Here is a 20,965-nt window from a genome sequence, read left to right as displayed (position 1 = left end):
GAGACACAGATATAGGCATGTCATTCCCTTCTAAAATCCAAAAAGTGAGAAGCCGACACGTTCAGTCCGCTCCTGCCCGTGCCACCTCCGTGTCGCCGGGTTTGTGCCAGAGCCGCGGTGAACCCTGACGGCCAGCCCCCCTCTCCCAATACTGGTGCCTGTCCGCTGGTGGGTCGAGCGAGCCCCCCTGTGGTGGAGGCAGCTCTAAGCTTTTTAATTTAAATTGTCTCTCTAATTTGAATGAATACACTTTAAATCCATTTACAAGGATCTATTGGAGGGCAAGTCTCATGCCAGCAGCCGCGTAATTCCAGCTCCAGTAGCGTCCACTAAAGCTGCTGCAGTTAAAAAGCTTTTATAAGGATCGAGCTCGGCTGTCCACCGCAAGGCATCCTACTGCCAGTCCCAGCCCCTATGCCTTGGGGTGCCTCCTGATGCTCTTCACTGAGTATCCCGTGGTCCCGAAGCATTTCCTTTGAAAAAATTAAGTGTCCAAACTACAGGTGGTGTAGCTTGCTTAACAGCCGGGATAATCCGCTGACTAGCAGACACTGCTACTAGGCACAAAGTATTTCCTGGGCTAGATACAGTTAAAAATTTGTAATTAGATACTCTCGTTGGATGCTGAGAAAGCATTCCATAGAGTCTCCTGGCACGCCATATATGATTCTCTTAAAAAGCTTGGGGTAGGGGTCTAGGGGACCCTTTTATAGCCAAAATCACGGCCCTGTATCGCAATACGTCACCTAGGCTGAAGATAAATGGAACTGTAGCACCCTGAGGGCTCGGTTGCTACAGAGGTATTGCACCTCACCCAGAGGTGTGATATCTCACTCTCAGGTAAGGATGGAGTGTGGATCAGGACCCGACACCTGCATGCATTACACCACATTGCCGTGGGGCAGGGCGACCAATATGCCCCTGAGATGGGCACGACAGTCCCTGTCCCTGGCTGGAGTGGGGGGAGGGAACACTGAGGAAGGGGAACCCTGTAGTGCAGGAGCAGGGAGGAAGCAGTTCCTGGGTGCATTGAGAAGGGAGTATAAAAGGTGGGCACCACCTTAGTTCAGTGCAGAGAAGTCTGAGCAGAAGTGGCAGGGAGCAGGGGCTCTGCATGAGCTCTGCTCCGGAGGCGGGCCTAGTAACAGAGGCCCAGGCCTGGAAGAGGGAGAAGGAAGGAAGAGGAGCGGAGAAGGCTCCAGGAACGAGGAACGAAGGGATCCCAGGGGTGCGGACGGGCGAGTCGCCACCGCACGCCCGAATCCACCTGCGTGGAGGGGTCAGGCCAAAGGGGGAGACCGGTCCCCGAAACTAGTGGAGGCAGGAAACGACCCTCAGCTAGAAACCGGAGGCTGTGACATTTTATGTGGCGCAGCCCCTCGCTACACCCGCTAGGAGGGCAGCACATAGGGTCAGGGAAACTGGCGCCAAGTTTACCAAGAGGAGGCCCGAGGCAGCCGGACAGAAGGGTTGGTAAGAAAGGCCAGACAAAGGACACACATAGGGGGTCCTGTGAAGCGCTCCAAAGTTATCTGGGAGTTGTCTGAGCCCCTCACCTGGTGAGCACAGTACGACGTGGGCAGCCGTTACCTGCAGACGTGGTCTGGATAATAAGAACTGTGAGTAAAGGCCCTGGACTGCATCACTGACTCCGTGTCGTTACTGCTGCTGCCCTGCACCATCACCCCCATCCTCCGCATACACTGCCCTGAGGCTATACTCCTCCCGTGGGGAGTTATGCTACGCTCTGCTGCACCCACAACACCAGCCTCAGCGGTCTGCCCTGCAGCGGCGGTTCACTCTGACCGCAATCCACGGGTGGCGTAGTCGGACATTTAAACATCAAAACCACATAAATAGTTCCGCCACTGGTTTGACCACCCTGAGCCACGGAACCGGGTCGCCGCCACGAAGACTACAACCACCAGCATCCACCAAAAAGGGTCCGGCTCCGGGTGTCCCAAGGCCCAGGGGGTGCATTAGAACATTTTCATCACCTTTCACAATCACCAATGGGACAAGGCAGGGATGTCCTCTGTCCCCTCTCTTATACATCCTAGTGACGGAGCACCTGCTCTCATCAATTCGCCATAACCCCAATATTAGGTGGATTGAGGTGGGAGGCACCGAGTACAAGTGCTCTCTATTTGCTGATGATGTACTAGTATATATCACTCAATCACATATATCCATCCATGCTGTTATGGCTGAAATAGATCACTTTGTTACATGGTCAAATTTTAAAATCAATGCAGCGAAGTCTGAGGCCCTCGATGTCTCCCTCCCCAAATCCATATAGGATTCCATCCAGTCCAACTTTCCCTTTGCCTGGCCCTCACAGGGTATCAAATACTTAGGAATTCCTATTCATAGAGACCTCTCCCATCTATGTTATCTTAATTTTGGGCCCTTTATTGAACAACTCCATACAGACCACAGTGGGCAAGTTAGAACTGTAAGATTCACTACGTGAACCACTGGTGTTTTGTGGAAAAGCACATGTACACTGTGTTCCAAATTATTATGCAAAAAGTGTTTAGGAGTGATAAGGGAAGAATTTGTTTGTTTGTCAGTTAAACTCATTGATGGTGATGTGTGTCAGGGCTCTTTATATCACTGTAAGCAATTGCAGACACCTGTGCTAATTAGTTTGGCAGGTATGTCCAATGAAAGGCAAGACTACTTAAGAAGGCTGTCTCACATTATTAAGCAGCCTACATTTTCTGCCAAAATGGGAAAGAAAAAGGATGTGTCGGCTGCTGAGAAGCAACAAATTGTGGAGTGTTTAGGTCAAGGCATGACTACAATCAACATTGTGCGATGATCAGGATGAAGTGTCTTGGCAATCAAGAAGTATGTAGCTGATTCACAGTACACACGTGTGCGTGCTGATAAGGGCAAATTGAGGACTCTTTCCTACAGGCAATTACGTCAGGTTAAAAGAGCAGCGGCAAAAAAGCCTTGTCATAGCAGCAGACAAGTTTTTGAAGCTGCTGGTGCCTCCAACGTCCCCCGAACAACAAGATGCAGGGTCCTTCAGAGGTTTGCAGCTGTGCATATGCCATCCTGTCGACCTCCTCTATCCACTTCACACAAGCAGAAACGGCTCCAGTGGGCCAAACATTACATGAAGACTGATTTCAAAACTGTTTTGTTCACGGATGAGTGCCGTGCAGCGCTCGATGGTCCAGATGGATGGAGTGGAGGATGGCTGGTTGATGGACACCCCACGCAAACACGGCTACAGCGCCAACAAGGAGGAGGTGGAGTAATGTTTTGGGCTGGAATCATGGGGAGAGAGATTGTCGGCCCCTTTAGGATCCCTGAAGGCGCTAAAGATGAACTCCATAATGTATGTGGATTTTCTCAAACAGCACTTCCTGCCATGGTTCAAGAAGAAGAACCATGTATTTCACAGCAAGATCATTTTTTTGCATGATAATGCACCATCTCATGCTGCACATAAAACATCTGCATCTCTGGCTGATATAGGCATAAAAGGGGACAAACTTATGGTGTGACCCCCATGCTCCCCTGACCTCTACCCCATTCAGAACCTCTGGAGCATCATCAAAAGGAGTGTCTATGATGGCGGGAGGCAGTTCACATCTAAGCAACAGCTCTGGGAGGGTATTCTGTCCTCATGCAAAACAATTGAAGCAGAAACCATCCAAAACCTGACAAATTCAATGGACGAGAGAGTTCAGAAGCTCCTTTCGAACAAGGGGTCCTATGTGAAAATGTAACATCACCTAGAATAAAGTTTTGAGTTGAAAACTGTTTGATTTCAGTTTCTAATAACCTGCTAATGCTTATAATTTCAAAAATGACCATTTTTTTGGTCTTTATTAAAATGAAAAGGTTGATCGAAAAGTTTGGGGGATCTAAGAGTGTGGCAACCCAGTAGTCATGATTACTTCGAATTCTGACAATATGAGGGTCATGTTGCAGGTAGTGCAGCAAGAAGGCACTTATGTGTCTTGCGCATCTCGGAGCCCCAAAATTATTTTCCGGGCTGGATGCAGCTACAAATTATTATTAATTTTAAATCTGGTGGAGCTTAGTATAGATGGGCTAATAGGATCAGTGCTGCACACTGCTACAAAGCCCAAATTATTTTCCAGTGAAGATACAGATAAACATGATTAGTAATTTGAAAGCTTAAAACGGTTGGTAGGGTGATTTTAACCAATCATCAAGCTTTTACTCTCCCCAGGATGACACAGGGGTAGAAAAGTCGTTTCGGATCCATGATTTGTTCATCTTTATGAACGTGAGTCTGTCTACATTATCAGTGGAGAGCCGCGTGCGCTTATCTGTCAGCACACCACCAGCAGCGCTGAACACACGTTCAGACAGAACGCTGGCTGCGGGGCATGACAAGATCTCCAAGGCGTAAGTGGCTAGCTCCGGCCATTTATCCAGATTGGAAGCCCAAAAAGAGCAAGGGTCCAGTGACACAGTCACGGCTTCAATGTTTACTTGGAGATACTCCTGTACCATCGTCTCTAGGCGTTGACTATGTGTCAGACTTCTTGTCTCCTGTGGCCTTGCAAAGGATGGGCTAAAAAAGTGGTGAAATGATTCCGCAAAATTGATGTTACCAGCAGATACTGTGGTTCTGTTACGGTTTGAGTGCTGAACACTTGACGGTCCCACGGTTGGCAAGTTGGAACTGTGAGATTCACTACGTGCACCACTGGTGTTTTGTGGAAAAGCACATGTAAGATTCTGCAACAGTCTCTGCTGATACTCCTGCATGCGTGCACCCCTTTCTATGGCAGGAATAATTTCTGCAAATTTACTTTTGTACCGGGGATCTAACAGTGTGGCAACCCAGTAGTCAGGATTATTTCTAATTCTCACAATTCGAGGGTCATGTTGCAGGTAGTGCAGCAAGAAGGCACTCATGTGTGTTGCGCATCCAGGAGCACCAAGTCCTTGTTGTGTTGGTGGCGAGGTAACAATCATGCTTCCTTCCTCTGTCCTCTCCCCCCAACCTCGCACAACAGAAATGTGATCAAGGTCTCCCTCATCTGATGAGTCTTCCATCAGTTCGTCCTCCACTTCTTCCTGGGCTCCTGCACCTTCCTCACTAGTTTGGCTGCTACCATGCGCCCTGGTAAAACCATCTCCCCCACCCTCACATGCCTGCCGCCTTGGTGCTGCCGACCATCTGGACCTTGCAGATGTTAGCCCTTCCGCACACAACTCCTCCTCCTCTACTTCCTCCACCTCCTCTTGTGCCACCACCTGACTCCGAATTCTGTTTAACATGTGCTCCAGCATGTAAATCACCGGAATAGTCATGCTGATAATGGCATCGTCAGCACTAAACATCTTCGTCGCCATTTCAAAACTGTGCAGAAGGGTGCATAGGTCCCTGATCTGAGACCACTCCTCCAGCGTGATTTGCCCCTCCTCCGGATCTCGTTGGCCCAGGCTATACGTCAGAACGTATTGCACCATGGCTTGTCGGTGCTGCCACAGTCGCTGCAACATGTGCAGAGTTGAATTCCACCGGGTAGGCACATCGCATTTTAGCCGGTGAAGTGGCAGGCCCAACGACTTCTGTAGAGATGTAAGTCGCTGAGCTGCGGGATGCGAACGGCGGAAGTGAGCACCCAGCGACCGTGCCCTCTGCAGAAGGCCATCTAGTCTGGGATAGTGGGCTAAAAATTGCTGGACAACCAGGTTCAACACGTGAGCCATACAAGGCACGTGTGTGACATTGCCCCGGCGAAGGGCCGCACCCAGGTTTGCAGCATTGTCGCACACGGCCTTCCCTGGTTTCAGGTCCAGTGGAGACAACCATTCATGAAATTGGTTATCCAGAGCTGACCACAACTCCTCAGCTGTGTGACTCACATTTCCCAGACATTTCAAAGTAAAAACCGCCTGATGACGTTGAGCCCTACTGCCAGCATAGTAAGGAGGTGTGCAGGATCCCTTCTGCGCAGTTAGAAAGCTTGTGGCATGACCAGACAGGCTTTGGGTGCAGGTGGAAGACCGAGAGGAGGTTGAGGAGGCAGAAGCAGTGGAGGAACTTTGACATAAAGAGGATTGACGCACAACTCGTGGGGACGGCAAGACTTGGACAGCAGCCCCTTGTCCTGCTGTCACCATAGTTACCCAGTGCCCAGTCAGCGACATGTAACGCCCCTGTCCATGCCTACTCGTCCAAGTGTCCGTGGTGAAATGCACCCTGTCACAAACAGAGTTTCTCAAAGAAGCGGTGATGTTGTGTGCGACATGCTGGTGGAGCGCAGGCACACCTTTCTTTGAGAAGTAGTGCCGACTGGGCATCTGGTACTGGGGCACTGCGACGGACATAAGGTCTCGAAAATCCTCTGTGTCCACCAGGCGGAAAGGCAGCATTTCTGTAGCCAAGAGCTTGCAGATGGTGAAATTCAACCTCTTAGCTTTCTCATGGCTAGGAGGAAATGGTCTTTGTCCACATCTGAGGGACCGAGGGCTGGCTATTGTGCTTAGACGGGGTTGATAAGGGTGTCCCCGGCAAACTGCCGGTCTGTGAGGAAGATGCAGGCGGACATGTTAGGTTGCCTTGATCCAAAGGTGGTGCTATCGATGTCGGACAGCGCTCAACACCAGCTGGTGTTACCACCTCCAAAGAAAATGATGACCTGCCAATCACGCTGGCTGTTGCGGGTAAAGAGGTGGCAGGTCTGCGCCCCAAAACAGGTGTGACTGCTGTCCCCCCAGTCACAGAGGATGAAGAGGCCACGGATGCACAAGATATGGCAGACGGTGGTTGGCCCGGCCGGGTAGGCCGCATTGTAGCACACTGAGCTTCCCACTGCAACTTATGCTTCATGTCCATGTGCCGGTTCATGCATGAAGTACTCAAACTATGTATTTTTTGGCCTCTACTTAGCTTTTGCTGACAAATGTTAGAGATAACACGAGTTGGGTCATCTTTATCGATCTGAAAAAATGCCCAGGCTATGCAAGGCTTAGCACCCATGCGACCTGAAGAGCCACCACGACTTGTGGTGAGAGGCAGAGTTGTGTTTGAGGATGCAGTTGTTGATGTGCTTCCAGTACTACGTCTCTGTCCAGGAAGGCGCAACCTGACCTCGTCGTCACTAGCATCTTCCTCCACCTCCTCTGCTGACCTCATCTCTTGGCTGACTGTGGGTCGACAGTAAGTGGGATCTCCAACCTCATCATCATCACCCTGTGCGTTATCACACCCGTCGTCCTCAGAGCCAACCTGTTCCTGCCCTGACAAAAAACTAAAGTTGTCGCTCCAATCAGGTATTTGAGTCTCATCATCGTCTTCCTCATTGTCTCCACCAACAGGAGTTACAGTTTGGGAATGAGGGTCTACATTATGGTCAGAACCTTCTGCGTCTGGTCCTGGATCCGATTCATAAAGATTCTGGGCATCAGTGCAGATCATTTCCTCGTCTGGATTCACAGAAGCGCTGGAGTCGACCTCTGATTCCCAGGCTATAGTATGAGTAAACAGCTCTGCAGACTCAACCATCTGTTCTACCTCATACTCAGACGGGCAGCTGGAGATTTGGGAGCTGTGAGGAAGCAAGTGCGATTGGGGTGACACCTTTGAGGACTGGAGTATTTGTGATGTTGAAGTTGATGTGGAGGAGAGCCCACTTAAAGGAGGACTAGATATCCGTTGAAGCACCTGCTGTTTTTGTGCCTCATCTGGAATTTGTAGCGATTGGCGTGGCCGTAAGAAAGGGATCTTATCACATTGTCCGCTAAAAGTAGACATTTTAGTTTGGCTGGAAGATGGTCTTTCTTCTGCAGATGTTACTGTTGCTTTAACACCTACCCCACGTACACAACCTTTTTTCCCCTTCCCAACATGCCTATTCCCCTTTCCACCAGCAGCAGGCCTTTTTCCACTCATTTTGGTGGTTAACTAATTCACAACTCTGGAGTTGTTTGCACAAAAAAACAATGGATGGGAACCGAGCAGAGCTGAGTGGCCAAACTGTGGTATTAGGCCAAAACTATTGGCTGGGTTAGATGCAGAAAAAAATTATATTCAATTTGCAACCTGATGGAGGTCAGTATAGATGGACTAATAGAGAAAGTCCCACACACAGCTAGAAGCCCAAATATTTTTTCAGAGGTAGATGCAGAAAAAATATATATTCAGTTTGCAACCTGATGGAGGTCAATATAGATGGACTAATAGAGAAAGTCCCACACACTGCTAGAAGGCCAAATATTTTTCCAGAGGTAGATGCAGAAAAAATTATATTCAGTTTGCAACCTGATGGAGGTCAGTATAGATGGACTAATAGAACAAGTCCCACACACAGCTAGAAGCCCAAATATTTTTTCAGAGGTAGATGCAGATAAAAATTATTTTTAATTTGCAACCTGATGGAGGTCAGTATAGATGGACTAATAGAGAAAGTCCCACACACTGCTAGAAGGCCAAATATTTTTTCAGAGCTAGATGCAGACAAAAAATTATTTTCAGCTTGCAACCTGATGGAGGTCAGTATAGATGGACTAATAGAACAAGTCCCACACACAGCTAGAAGCCCAATATTTTTTCAGAGGTAGATGCAGAAAAAAAATATATTCAGTTTGCAACCTGATGGAGGTCAGTATAGATGGACTAATAGAGAAAGTCCCACAAACTGCTAGAAGGCCAAATATTTTTTCAGAGCTAGATGCAGACAAAAAATTATTTTTAATTTGCAACCTGATGGAGGTCAGTATAGATGGACTAATAGAGAAAGTCCCACACACTGCTAGAAGGCAAAATATTTTTTCAGACCTGGATGCAGATAAAAATTATTTTTAATTTGCAACCTGATGGAGGTCAGTATAGATGGACTAATAGAGAAAGTCCCACACACTGCTAGAAGGCCAAATATTTTTTCAGAGCTAGATGCAGAAAAAAATTATATTTAGTTTGCAACCTGATGGAGGTCAGTAAAGATGGACTAATAGAACAAGTCCCACACACAGCTAGAAGCCCAAATATTTTTTCAGAGGTAGATGCAGATAAAAATTATTTTTAATTTGCAACCTGATGGAGGTCAGTATAGATGGACTAATAGAGAAAGTCCCACACACTGCTAGAAGGCCAAATATTTTTTCAGAGCTAGATGCAGACAAAAAATTATTTTCAGTTTGCAACCTGATGGAGGTCAGTATAGATGGACTAATAGAACAAGTCCCACACACAGCTAGAAGCCCAATATTTTTTCAGAGGTAGATGCAGAAAAAAAATATATTCAGTTTGCAACCTGATGGAGGTCAGTATAGATGGACTAATAGAGAAAGTCCCACACACTGCTAGAAGGCCAAATATTTTTTCAGAGCTAGATGCAGACAAAAAATTATTTTTAATTTGCAACCTGATGGAGGTCAGTATAGATGGACTAATAGAGAAAGTCCCACACACAGCTAGAAGCCCAAATATTTTTTCAGAGCTAGATGCAGAAAAAAATTATATTCAGTTTGCAACCTGATGGAGGTCAGTATAGATGGACTAATAGAACAAGTCCCACACACAGCTAGAAGCCCAAATATTTTTTCAGAGGTAGATGCAGAAAAAAATTATATTCAGTTTGCAACCTGATGGAGGTCTGTATAGATGGATTAATAGAACAAGTCCCACACACAGCTAGAAGCCCAATATTTTTTCAGAGGTAGATGCAGAAAAAAAATATATTCAGTTTGCAACCTGATGGAGGTCAGTATAGATGGACTAATAGAGAAAGTCCCACACACTGCTAGAAGGCCAAATATTTTTTCAGAGGTAGATGCAGACAAAAAAATATTTTTAATTTGCAACCTGATGGAGGTCAGTATAGATGGACTAATAGAGAAAGTCCCACACACTGCTAGAAGGCCAAATATTTTTTCAGAGCTGGATGCAGATAAAAATTATTTTTAATTTGCAACCTGATGGAGGTCAGTATAGATGGACTAATAGAGAAAGTCCCACACACTGCTAGAAGGCCAAATATTTTTTCAGAGCTAGATGCAGAAAAAAATTATATTCAGTTTGCAACCTGATGGAGGTCAGTATAGATGGACTAATAGAACAAGTCCCACACACAGCTAGAAGCCCAAATATTTTTTCAGAGGTAGATGCAGATAAAAATTATTTTTAATTTGCAACCTGATGGAGGTCAGTATAGATGGACTAATAGAACAAGTCCCACACACAGCTAGAAGCCCAAATATTTTTTCAGAGGTAGATGCAGAAAAAAATTATATTCAGTTTGCAACCTGATGGAGGTCTGTATAGATGGATTAATATAACAAGTCCCACACACAGCTAGAAGCCCAATATTTTTTCAGAGGTAGATGCAGAAAAAAAATATATTCAGTTTGCAACCTGATGGAGGTCAGTATAGATGGACTAATAGAGAAAGTCCCACACACTGCTAGAAGGCCAAATATTTTTTCAGAGCTGGATGCAGATAAAAATTATTTTTAATTTGCAACCTGATGGAGGTCAGTATAGATGGACTAATAGAGAAAGTCCCACACACAGCTAGAAGCCCAAATATTTTTTCAGAGCTAGATGCAGAAAAAAATTATATTCAGTTTGCAACCTGATGGAGGTCAGTATAGATGGACTAATAGAACAAGTCCCACACACAGCTAGAAGCCCAAATATTTTTTCAGAGGTAGATGCAGAAAAAAATTATATTCAGTTTGCAACCTGATGGAGGTCTGTATAGATGGATTAATATAACAAGTCCCACACACAGCTAGAAGCCCAATATTTTTTCAGAGGTAGATGCAGAAAAAAAATATATTCAGTTTGCAACCTGATGGAGGTCAGTATAGATGGACTAATAAAGAAAGTCCCACACACTGCTAGAAGGCCAAATATTTTTTCAGAGCTAGATGCAGACAAAAAATTATTTTTAATTTGCAACCTGATGGAGGTCAGTATAGATGGACTAATAGAGAAAGTTCCACACACTGCTAGAAGGCCAAATATTTTTTCAGAGCTGGATGCAGATAAAAATTATTTTTAATTTGCAACCTGATGGAGGTCAGTATAGATGGACTAATAGAGAAAGTCCCACACACTGCTAGAAGGCCAAATATTTTTTCAGAGCTAGATGCAGAAAAAAATTATATTCAGTTTGCAACCTGATGGAGGTCAGTATAGATGGACTAATAGAACAAGTCCCACACACAGCTAGAAGCCCAAATATTTTTTCAGAGGTAGATGCAGAAAAAAATTATATTCAGTTTGCAACCTGATGGAGGTCTGTATAGATGGATTAATAGAACAAGTCCCACACACAGCTAGAAGCCCAATATTTTTTCAGAGGTAGATGCAGAAAAAAAATATATTCAGTTTGCAACCTGATGGAGGTCAGTATAGATGGACTAATAGAGAAAGTCCCACACACTGCTAGAAGGCCAAATATTTTTTCAGAGCTAGATGCAGAAAAAAATTATATTCAGTTTGCAACCTGATGGAGGTCAGTATAGATGGACTAATGGAACAAGTCCCACACACTGCTAGAAGCCCAAATATTTTTTCAGAGCTAGATGCAGAAAAAAATTATATTCAATTTGCAACCTGATGGAGGTCAGTATAGATGGACTAATAGAATGATGCTATGCCCAAAAGATTTTACTTCACTAGGTGCAGTAAAAAAATTGGTATTCTATACACAGGTGGTATATCTTGCAACACAGATAGGCTACTCCACTGACTAACACACTCTGCAATAGGCCAAAAAGGATTAGCTTTGCTAGATTCAGCCAAATGCTGTGAAAAAAACTTGCACAGCACTGGCACAGACCTGCCTGGCAAAAACTGATAGGAACTGATGTAACCTAGTCCTGAAAAGGACTGCAATTACAATTAGTCTTTACTCCCACAATCTATCTATTTAAGAGCACAGAACTGCCTGATAAAAGTCGTAGGAAATGCTGTAACCTAGTCCTTAAAAGGACTGCAATCAAAACTATTCCCTACTCCCAAGCTATCTGTAGATTTGTGCGAAAATTGGCTTGAAATTAACAAGGTATAGCGCACACAGCAACAGCGGTGCCGTCTAACACGCAGCTGCAGCAGTGAGAAAATGGTGGCGACGGGGAAAATGGCTTGGTCTTATAGGGCAAGGACATGTGACATACACTGCCAATGACACATGCCCTTGCTTGTGTGAAAAAAGCACTTCGCTCCGTGTGTGCGCTGCTGATAGGCTGACAGATTGCACCTCCCCACTGTAAATGCGGGAAAGAGAAAAAAAAATGGATCTCTTCATTATTCCTGCAGAGATCCATCCCCTGCCCCACCCCCCACCCCGCTGTACACTCAAACTGCGTATTAACATTAATTTTCATCATTACTGAGAAAAAATCCAGTTATGATTTTGGTGCACGAACAGTTATCGAACATAACCTCGAACAGCCGAATTTTTCTCAAATCGTTCGTGTTCGCCGAACGGCTCGAACACCGCCCAAAACAGCTCGAATTTGAGATTGGCTTACAGTTCGAGTAGAACAACGCTCATCTCTAGTCCCCACCTGCAGAACCACTCCTATCTGTTGTCTATTACATTTGCACAACAGCATGTGAAATTGATTGTCAATCAGTGTTGCTTCCTAAGTGGACAGTTTGATTTCACAGGAGCTTGATGTACTTGGAGTTATATTCTGTTGTTTAAGTGTTCCCTTTATTTTTTTGAGCAGTGTATATATATTTTGTACCCATAAATGAATATGAAAAAAACACAAAACAATAAAGTAAGCATATTTAGTATCACCATGTCCAGAACGAACTGACCTATAAAACTGTCCCACTAGTTAACCCCTTTAGTGAACACTGTTAAAAAGAATGAACAAAAAACAAAGCAAAAAACGATTCTTTATCATCATACCACCGAACTAAAAGTGGAATAAAACGCAATCAAAATGACAAATGTAAATAAAAATGGTACCGCTGAAAATGTCATCTTGTCCCGCAAAAAACAAGCCGCCATACAGCTCCATTACCCAAAAAATAAAAAAGTTATAGCTCTCAGCATAAGGCGATGCAATTTTTTTTTCCAATAAAATAGTTTTTACTGTAGAAAAGCGATAAGGGTTAAAAGTTGACCAGCGATTTCTCATTTTTCCAACAAAATTTACAAAACCATTTTTTTTAGGGACCACATCACATTTGAGGTCACTTTGAGGGGTCTTTATGATAGAAAATACCTAAAAGTGACACCATTCTAAAAACTGGACCCCTCAAGGTGATCAAAACCACATTCAAGAAGTTTATTAACCGTTCAGGTGCTTCACAGAAATTTTTGGAATGTGGAAGAAAAAAAATGAACATTTAACTTTTTTCACAAAAATTTTACTTTAGACCCAATTTTTTTTTTTTTTTTTGCAGGGGTAACAGGAAAAAATGGACCACAAAATTTGTTGTGCAATTTCCCCTGAGCACGCAGATACCCCATATGTGGGGAAAAAACACTGTTTGGGCGCACGGCAGGGTTCAGAAGGGAAGGAGCGCCATTTGACTTTTCGAATGTAAAATTTACTTGAATAATTAGCGGACGTCATGTTGCGTTTGGAGAGCCCCTGTTGTGCCTAAACAGTGGAAACCCTCCATAAGTGACACCATTTTGGAAACTAGACCCCTCAGGGAACTTATCTAGATGTGTGGTGAGCACCTTGAACCCTCAGGTGCTTCACAGAAGTTTAGAACATTGAGCCGTAAAAATAAAATTTTCACATTTTTGCAACTAAAATACTTTTCAGCCTCCAATTTTGCATTTTCATGAGGGAACAGGAGAAATTGCACCATGCAATTTGTTGTGCAATTTCCCATGAGCACGCCGATACCCCATATGTGGGGTAAAACCACTGTTTGGGCGCATGGCAGGGCTCGTTAGAGAAGGGGCACCATCTGACTTTTTGAATGTAAAATTTGCTTGAATAATTAGCGGACGCCATGTTGCATTTGGAGAGCCCCTGATGTGCCTAAACAGTGGAAACCCTCCATAAGTGACACCATTTTGGAAACTAGACCCCTCAGGGAACTTATCTAGATGTGTGGTGAGCACCTTGAACCCTCAGGTGCTTCACAGAAGTTTAGAACATTGAGCCGTAAAAATAAAATTTTCACATTTTTGCAACTAAAATACTTTTCAGCCTCCAATTTTGCATTTTCATGAGGGAACAGGAGAAATTGCACCATGCAATTTGTTGTGCAATTTCCCATGAGCACGCCGATACCCCATATGTGGGGTAAAACCACTGTTTGGGCGCATGGCAGGGCTCGTTAGAGAAGGGGCACCATCTGACTTTTTGAATGTAAAATTTGCTTGAATAATTAGCGGACGCCATGTTGCATTTGGAGAGCCCCTGATGTGCCTAAACAGTGGAAACCTCCCACAAGTGACACCATTTTGGAAACTAGACCCCTTAAGGTTTTTATCAAGGGGTATAGTAAATATTTTGAACCCAGAGGTACGACACAGAATTTGATAACATTAGGTCATCATATTGAATAAGTTATCATTAGTCTTGAGCGCAAGTGCTCGGTATTTCAGTTTGCATCGGGTACTCAGGTATGCACCATGTATAGCGCGTGCTCGAGTGACATGCTCGAGTCCCCGCCCGCATGTTTCACGGTTATTAGACACCCAAAAAAAACCATGCGGGGATCGCTCGTGCATGGCAGGCAATTCCTGCAAGGTTTTTTTGGCGGCGAATCATATGGGGTAGAGACTCAAGCATGTCACTCGAGTACCCACTATACTCCGTGCATACCCGAGCATCCGATGCAAACTCAAGTAGTGAGCACTTGCGCTAAACACTAGTCGCCATATCATCTTTTTTTTTTACTTTTGAAAAAAATCCCAACCCCAATTCTAACCGTAACCCAACCCTAGCACAACCCTAATCCTAGGCCAACCCTAACCCTACCCCTAGCACAACCCTAACGCTAACCCTAGAGTTGATTTTTTATGCCGTTCCTCATGCAATATAAGTGATTAGACGACTTTATTCTTCGGGTCGGTGCGATTACAGCGATACCACATTCATATCGGGTTTTTATAATTGACAGCAGTCACACACTAAAAGACGCATTTTTTTGTAAAATCTAGCTTTTGCAACGCCATATTTTGAGAGCTATAATTTTTCCTTATTTTGGCCGCAAGTCAAGTGACGGCTTGTTTTTTGCAGGATGAGTAGACGTTTTTATTGATGCCATTTTCAGGCACGTGACCGTTTTTGATTGCTTTGTATTCCAATTTTTGGGAGGCAGAATAAACAAAAAACAACAATTCAGGAATTGGTTTTTTTTATTATTATTATTCTGTTCCGAGTGCGGTAAAATTGATAAGGTAGCTTTATTCTTCGGGTCAGTACGTTTACAGCGGTACCACATTTATATCGTTTTTCTATGTTTTGACGCTTTTACATAATAAAAGCTATTTTATAGAACAAAAAAATTGTTTGCATCGCTTTATTCTGAGAGCTATAACTTTTTTTTTATTTTTCGGCTGCTGGTGCTGTATGGCGCTTTGTTTTTTGCGGGACAAGATGACTTTTTCAGCGGTACCATTTTTATTTATATTCGTCTTTTTGATTGCGTATTTCCATCTGTTGTTTGGCGGTATGATGATAAAGCATTGTTTTTTGCTTCGATTTTTCTTTTTTTTTTAACCGTGTTCACTAAAGGGGTTAACTAGTGGGACAGTTTTATAGGTCAGGTCGCTCCAGACGTGGCAATACAAAATAGGTGTACTTTTATTGTTTTGCTTTTTTTCATAATAGTATTTATTGATGGGTACATTATATTTTTATATAATATATACCTTCGGCACAATAAAGAGAAAAAAAGTATGATGCCAAAAAAGATTTTTATTCAGAGCGACCCACAGACAATAATATCCAACGTTTCGGCTATTGCCTTTATCAAGGTTATCTAAAGACAAGAAACAATCACATATAGGGTCATGAATATATTCAAAAGTAAATATTTAAGCTGATGCACAAAACTCATTAGAACATTAATAAGCGACATATTTAGCCAAATATGAAGCAGACTGAATAACATCATGGAGACTTCAAGAAAAAAATTTATACAAAGGTTACTTATAAGAGATCATGACAGTCCAAAAATTGTTTATAAAAAATTTTTTTTTTTATATAAGAGACATGGGCACAGTGTCTACCTGCCTAAAAATCCCCAATAAATAACATAATTTTACAATATAAGTCCATACATAGAATAGCCAAAGAGACATCAGAAAGTTTAGAAAAAGATATGATAATAGTGATCAGGACATCATATTAACTTGCGCTGAAAATGTTCCGAGAACCAGTGAATTACATAGTTATATAGTTGTATAACATGAGTCTATATATAGAATAGCTGGAGAAGCATCAAAGAGCATAAAAAGAGGCGTGATAATGATAGATAAAACATTACCTTGGATTGTCCTCGGTGCTCAAAGGGTCATGTAATGTTGTTAATACATGCAGTGCATGTCAGCTTGTGTGAAGACAGCCAGCGTCTCGCCATTAAGTACTCATGTGGGGAATTAAGGAGGAAGTACCAGCAGGTAATGCTCTCACTGAATGCGTTCCACAAGCGTTCCATATAAGGGAAGTGACATCACAAGCATTTAGAATTGTGGCTTGGAAGACACGCGATATTGCGCATGTGCAATTAGCGTTTCAACATATCCGCTTGTGTAAACGGCAACCAGTGACTCGCTATTAAATATACATGTGGAGAAAAAAGGAGAAAGTGCCAGCTAATAGCGCTCTCAATGAATGCGTTCCACGAGCGTTCCATGTAATGGAAGTGATGTCACAGGCATTTATAATTGAGACTTAGAAGACACGCAATATCGCGCATGCGCGATTAGCGTTTCAATATAGAAATAGTAAGGAAAAATTCAATAGATGCATGTAACCAGTGTATTAATCATGTTTAAACATAATATAGAAAAGGAAGAAAAAGGGGAGAGGATTAAAGAGAAAAATAAAAAGAAAAAAATATATACAAGAAAAAATCCAAAGGAAAAAAACAAAGAAAAAATCCAAAGAAAAAAATCGCAGGCAGGTAGATAGCAAATGCCACATGGATCCCTATGGTGCCTGTAATATAAAAAAATATATATATATGAATCTCTAATACTGAAATACCTTATATTAAGAATATCAGTATAGCAACTGGTTGATAATCCATATCAGATCATGTCATGTATTTAGTGTCACAAAAAGGTTTAATATCTCAGGTAGGAAGAAAACTATATTCTTAATGTAAAATTTCGTATTCCCGATTAAGGACATTAGGCTCCAATGTAATAAGACGAAAAATCCAAAAGGCTTCTCTTTCTTTTAATTTCAATATTCTATTGCCACCCCGTCTAGGATATGGTATTGTCTCAATTATTTGAAAATGGAGTTGAGAAACATTATGTCCAGCTGACACAAAGTGAGCTGGAATAGGAAAGACAGTTTTCTTACATCTTATAGTAGATTTATGTCGAGATATACGGTCTCGGACACGTTGGGTAGTCTCCCCAACATATCCGAGACCGCAGGGACATTTAATCAAATATACTGCAAAACAAGAATCACATGTATGGAATCCATGTATAGAAAATTTTTCATCCGTCCTGGGATGGGTGAAGTGATCACCCTTAATGATATTGGAACACTGTGGACAGTGTAAACAAGGAAATGTACCCTTCCTAGGGGTTGCCAAAAAGGTTTGAGGATCTACCCGTGTCTTTGAGCCAACATCGGCTCTAACCAGTTGGTTCCTGAGATTCTGTGCCCTTTTATAACAAACAAGAGGGGGTGACACAAATTCTGGAATATTTGGATAAGATCTGCCTAATAGCGGCCAGTGATTCTGAATTATTTGATGGAATAGATGTATAAATGGATGATATGTATTAATAAGGGCTAACCTTGGGCCTTTGGGATATCTTTTCTGACGTCGGGGTCGTGGATATGATAGTAAACAATCAGGATATCCCCTACGTTTAAATTTTAATCTCATTTCATCCAACCTGAATTTACATGTATCTTCATTGCTAACCATGCGGTCCACTCTGCATAGTTGTGAATATGGTAGTGACTCCTTGATGTGACGCGGATGACTACTAGAAAAGAGAAGTAAACTATTGCGATCCGTTGGCTTAATATACAAATCAGTAGACATAGATCCATCAATGTTAAGTATAACATCAGTGTCCAAGAAAACAATATGATGTTCATCATAATGGACGGTGAATTTTATTTCGGAAGTACTGTTATTGATGTCTTCCACAAAATTCAATAATGACTCTGAGTCACCATCCCAAATTAAGAATACATCATCTATGTATCTTTTCCAAAATACCTGGTGTCTCTGAAAGAGTGTATTATTATAAATGTAAGAGGATTCAAATTGGGCCATAAAGATGTTAGCGTAAGGGGGGCTACATTAGAGCCCATCGCAGTCCCAATGTTCTGAATATAGAATTTATCCTCAAACATAAAAAAATTCTTAGTTAACACAAAGGTAAGTAATGTCAGACAGAAATCTATTTGCGACTCAGAGAAATTGTTTTCATCCAAAAAAGAACGAACCACTGATATACCTTTTTGATGGTTAATACTGGTGTAAAGATTGTTAACATCTAGTGTAACTAGTAGACAATGATGGCGTATGTGACCTATATTTTTTAGACATTCCAAAAAGTGGGACGTGTCCTTCAAAAAAGAGGGTATATTGGAGATAAGTGATGTCAGAATTTTTTCAAGAGTCATTGACAATGGAGAAAGTAATGACTTTGTTGAAGCTACAATTGGACGGCCAGGGGGGTATTTCAATTCTTGTGGATTTTGGGAAGAATGTAAAAAACTGGAGTGATAGGATAGGTATTGATAAGGAAATCACCCAGTTTTTTATCAATAATCCCCTGGCTCTTGAATCTATCAACCATCTTATGAATCTCCTCAGAAATTTTATATGTTGGATCTTTGTAGCGCCGGCGTCCCTGCCCTCTGCTAGGCAGGGACGCTGTTCCCCTCACCTCTCTGCTCCGTGCCCGGCGTCCTCCTCCCGCTCTGCTGGCAGCGCGCGCTCCTTCCCGGCCACTGTGCTTAGGGCGCGCGCGCGCGCTCTCCCTCCCTCTTGAAGGGGCCGCGCGCGCCGTCCTAAGGAGTCCCCGGCCAATGGCCGGAGGACTTCACCATATATAAGGCACCTCCTCCAATATGGAGGTGCCCGAGCAATGTTGTTGCACTGTTCACTACTCTGCTTCAGCCCTCAGGTCCCGTTGCCAGTTACCTGCCAGCTTGCTGTCTTATTCCTGCCTGATATTCTGCTACCTGCCTGCTAGCCTGAGGTCCGACGGTCTGTCTTACAACTCCTGTCAGTCTGTCTAAGGACCAGCTTGCCCGCTCACCTGGGAGCGCACATCAGCTACCTGCCTGCTTGCCTGAGGTCCGACGGTCTGCCTTCCAACTCCTGTCAGTCTGTCTATGGACCAGCTTGCCCGCTCACCTGGGAGCGCACATCTGCTACCTGCCTGCTAGCCTACCTGGAGGCTCCGCTGTCACGTGCTGTGACCACCTGCCTGTCCAGTGACTCCTGCCCGCTCACCTGGGAGCGCTCATCTGCTGCCTGTCTGCTAGCCTACCTGGAGGCTCTGCCGTCACGTGCTGTGACCACCCGCCTGTCCAGAGACTTCTGCCCGCTCACCTGGGAGCGCTCATCTGCCGCCTGTCTGTTGGTCTTCCTGGAGGCTCCGCCGTCACATGCTGTGACCACCCGTTTATCCAGAGACTCTCGCCTGCTCACCTGGGAGCTCACGTCTACCATCAGCCGCCACAGGTCGTACCAACCCTTTACCCAGAGACTGCCCCGGTCACTTGCCGTGACCATCTGCCCGTTCATCCAGAGACTGCCCCGGTCACTTGCCGTGACCATCTGCCCGTTCATCCAGAGACTGCCCCAGTCACTTGCCGTGATCTCCTGCCCGTTCTTCCAGAGACTGTCCCGGTCACCTGCTGTGACTGCCTGCCTGGTCGCCACCCGCTCCCTTACAAGGACCGCCCCCTTGTATAGTAGCTCAGAGGTTCCGCCTCCCAGACCCGTTACAATCTTTATCCAAAGATGTGTAAGTAGCTGCATTATTCAATTGTGAATAGATTTCTGTCATATAAGTAGATTTGTCCATAACGACAATTGAACCCCCCTTATCAGCAGGTTTTATTATGATGTTTTTATTATTGCTCAGATCACGTAAAGCCCGTTTTTCTTCTAGTGTACAGTTGTGTTGGATTCTATATTTGCCTTTTTTAACATCCTCCAACAAGGCCGCAATATCCTTTTTAACAAGGGAGATGTATGTTTCCACTGGGTGATACGAGTGAGGGGGATTAAACGTACTAGGTGGGAATAATCCCAACTTGGATGAGGAAAAACAAGAGATAGGTTCAGACTCTGAGGTATTACCTAAGATATTATCTACTGCCGATGGTTCCCTTAAAATTAATCTACCAGTAGTTTGTTTCAATTTCAATTCATAAAAGTGGGCTTTTAGTCTCAAAGATCTATAAAATCTGTGCAGTTCTTGATCCAAATTGAAGTCATTAAAGTTCGGTGTAGGGCAAAATGAAAGACCCTTTTGTAGCACAGAAAGTTCAGCTGGTGATAATATATAGGATGAAATGTTAGAGACTATGGGATCCACCGTACCTGTGAGCGAGTCTGCATTGTTCCTGGAGTGATATCGGCTCCTCCTATTATCCCTCCTTGTCGATGTCGTGATCCGCGTCCGCGTTTGGTGCCTAAAAAATGAGAAGAGTAACGTGGCCCCTCACTATCAGAGCCAGAGGAGACTGAAGAAAAGCCACGACGTTGAGTTCTACGATCCTGATTTTGGAAAGAATCTTGCCATGTGTACACCATATTTTTCTGATAGTCCTCTGTGTCTCTAAGAAATTTACTTCTCTTTCA

At 43.7% G+C, this 20,965-nt stretch overlaps 1 protein-coding gene across 1 annotated transcript in view; it reads right to left on the bottom strand.

Moving 5' to 3' along the window:
• Positions 1–16,609, bottom strand: part of HUS1 (HUS1 checkpoint clamp component) — a 163,866-nt gene extending 147,257 nt beyond the window's left edge. Inside the window, exon 1 of the mRNA XM_073678391.1 lies at positions 16,430–16,609. The gene's annotated coding sequence lies outside the window, so the exon portion shown is untranslated. The remainder of the gene's footprint in view (positions 1–16,429) is intronic.
• Positions 16,610–20,965: the final 4,356 nt, after the last annotated feature.

This window comes from Phyllobates terribilis, unplaced genomic scaffold (genome assembly GCF_046119375.1).
Source record: "Phyllobates terribilis strain yellow unplaced genomic scaffold, ASM4611937v1 Scaffold_4__5_contigs__length_816908805, whole genome shotgun sequence".
In the NCBI taxonomy this organism is placed as follows: Eukaryota; Metazoa; Chordata; class Amphibia; order Anura; family Dendrobatidae; genus Phyllobates; species Phyllobates terribilis.
The sequence above is the reverse complement of the archived record's forward strand: the minus strand, read 5'-3'. Positions and strand labels throughout refer to the sequence as shown.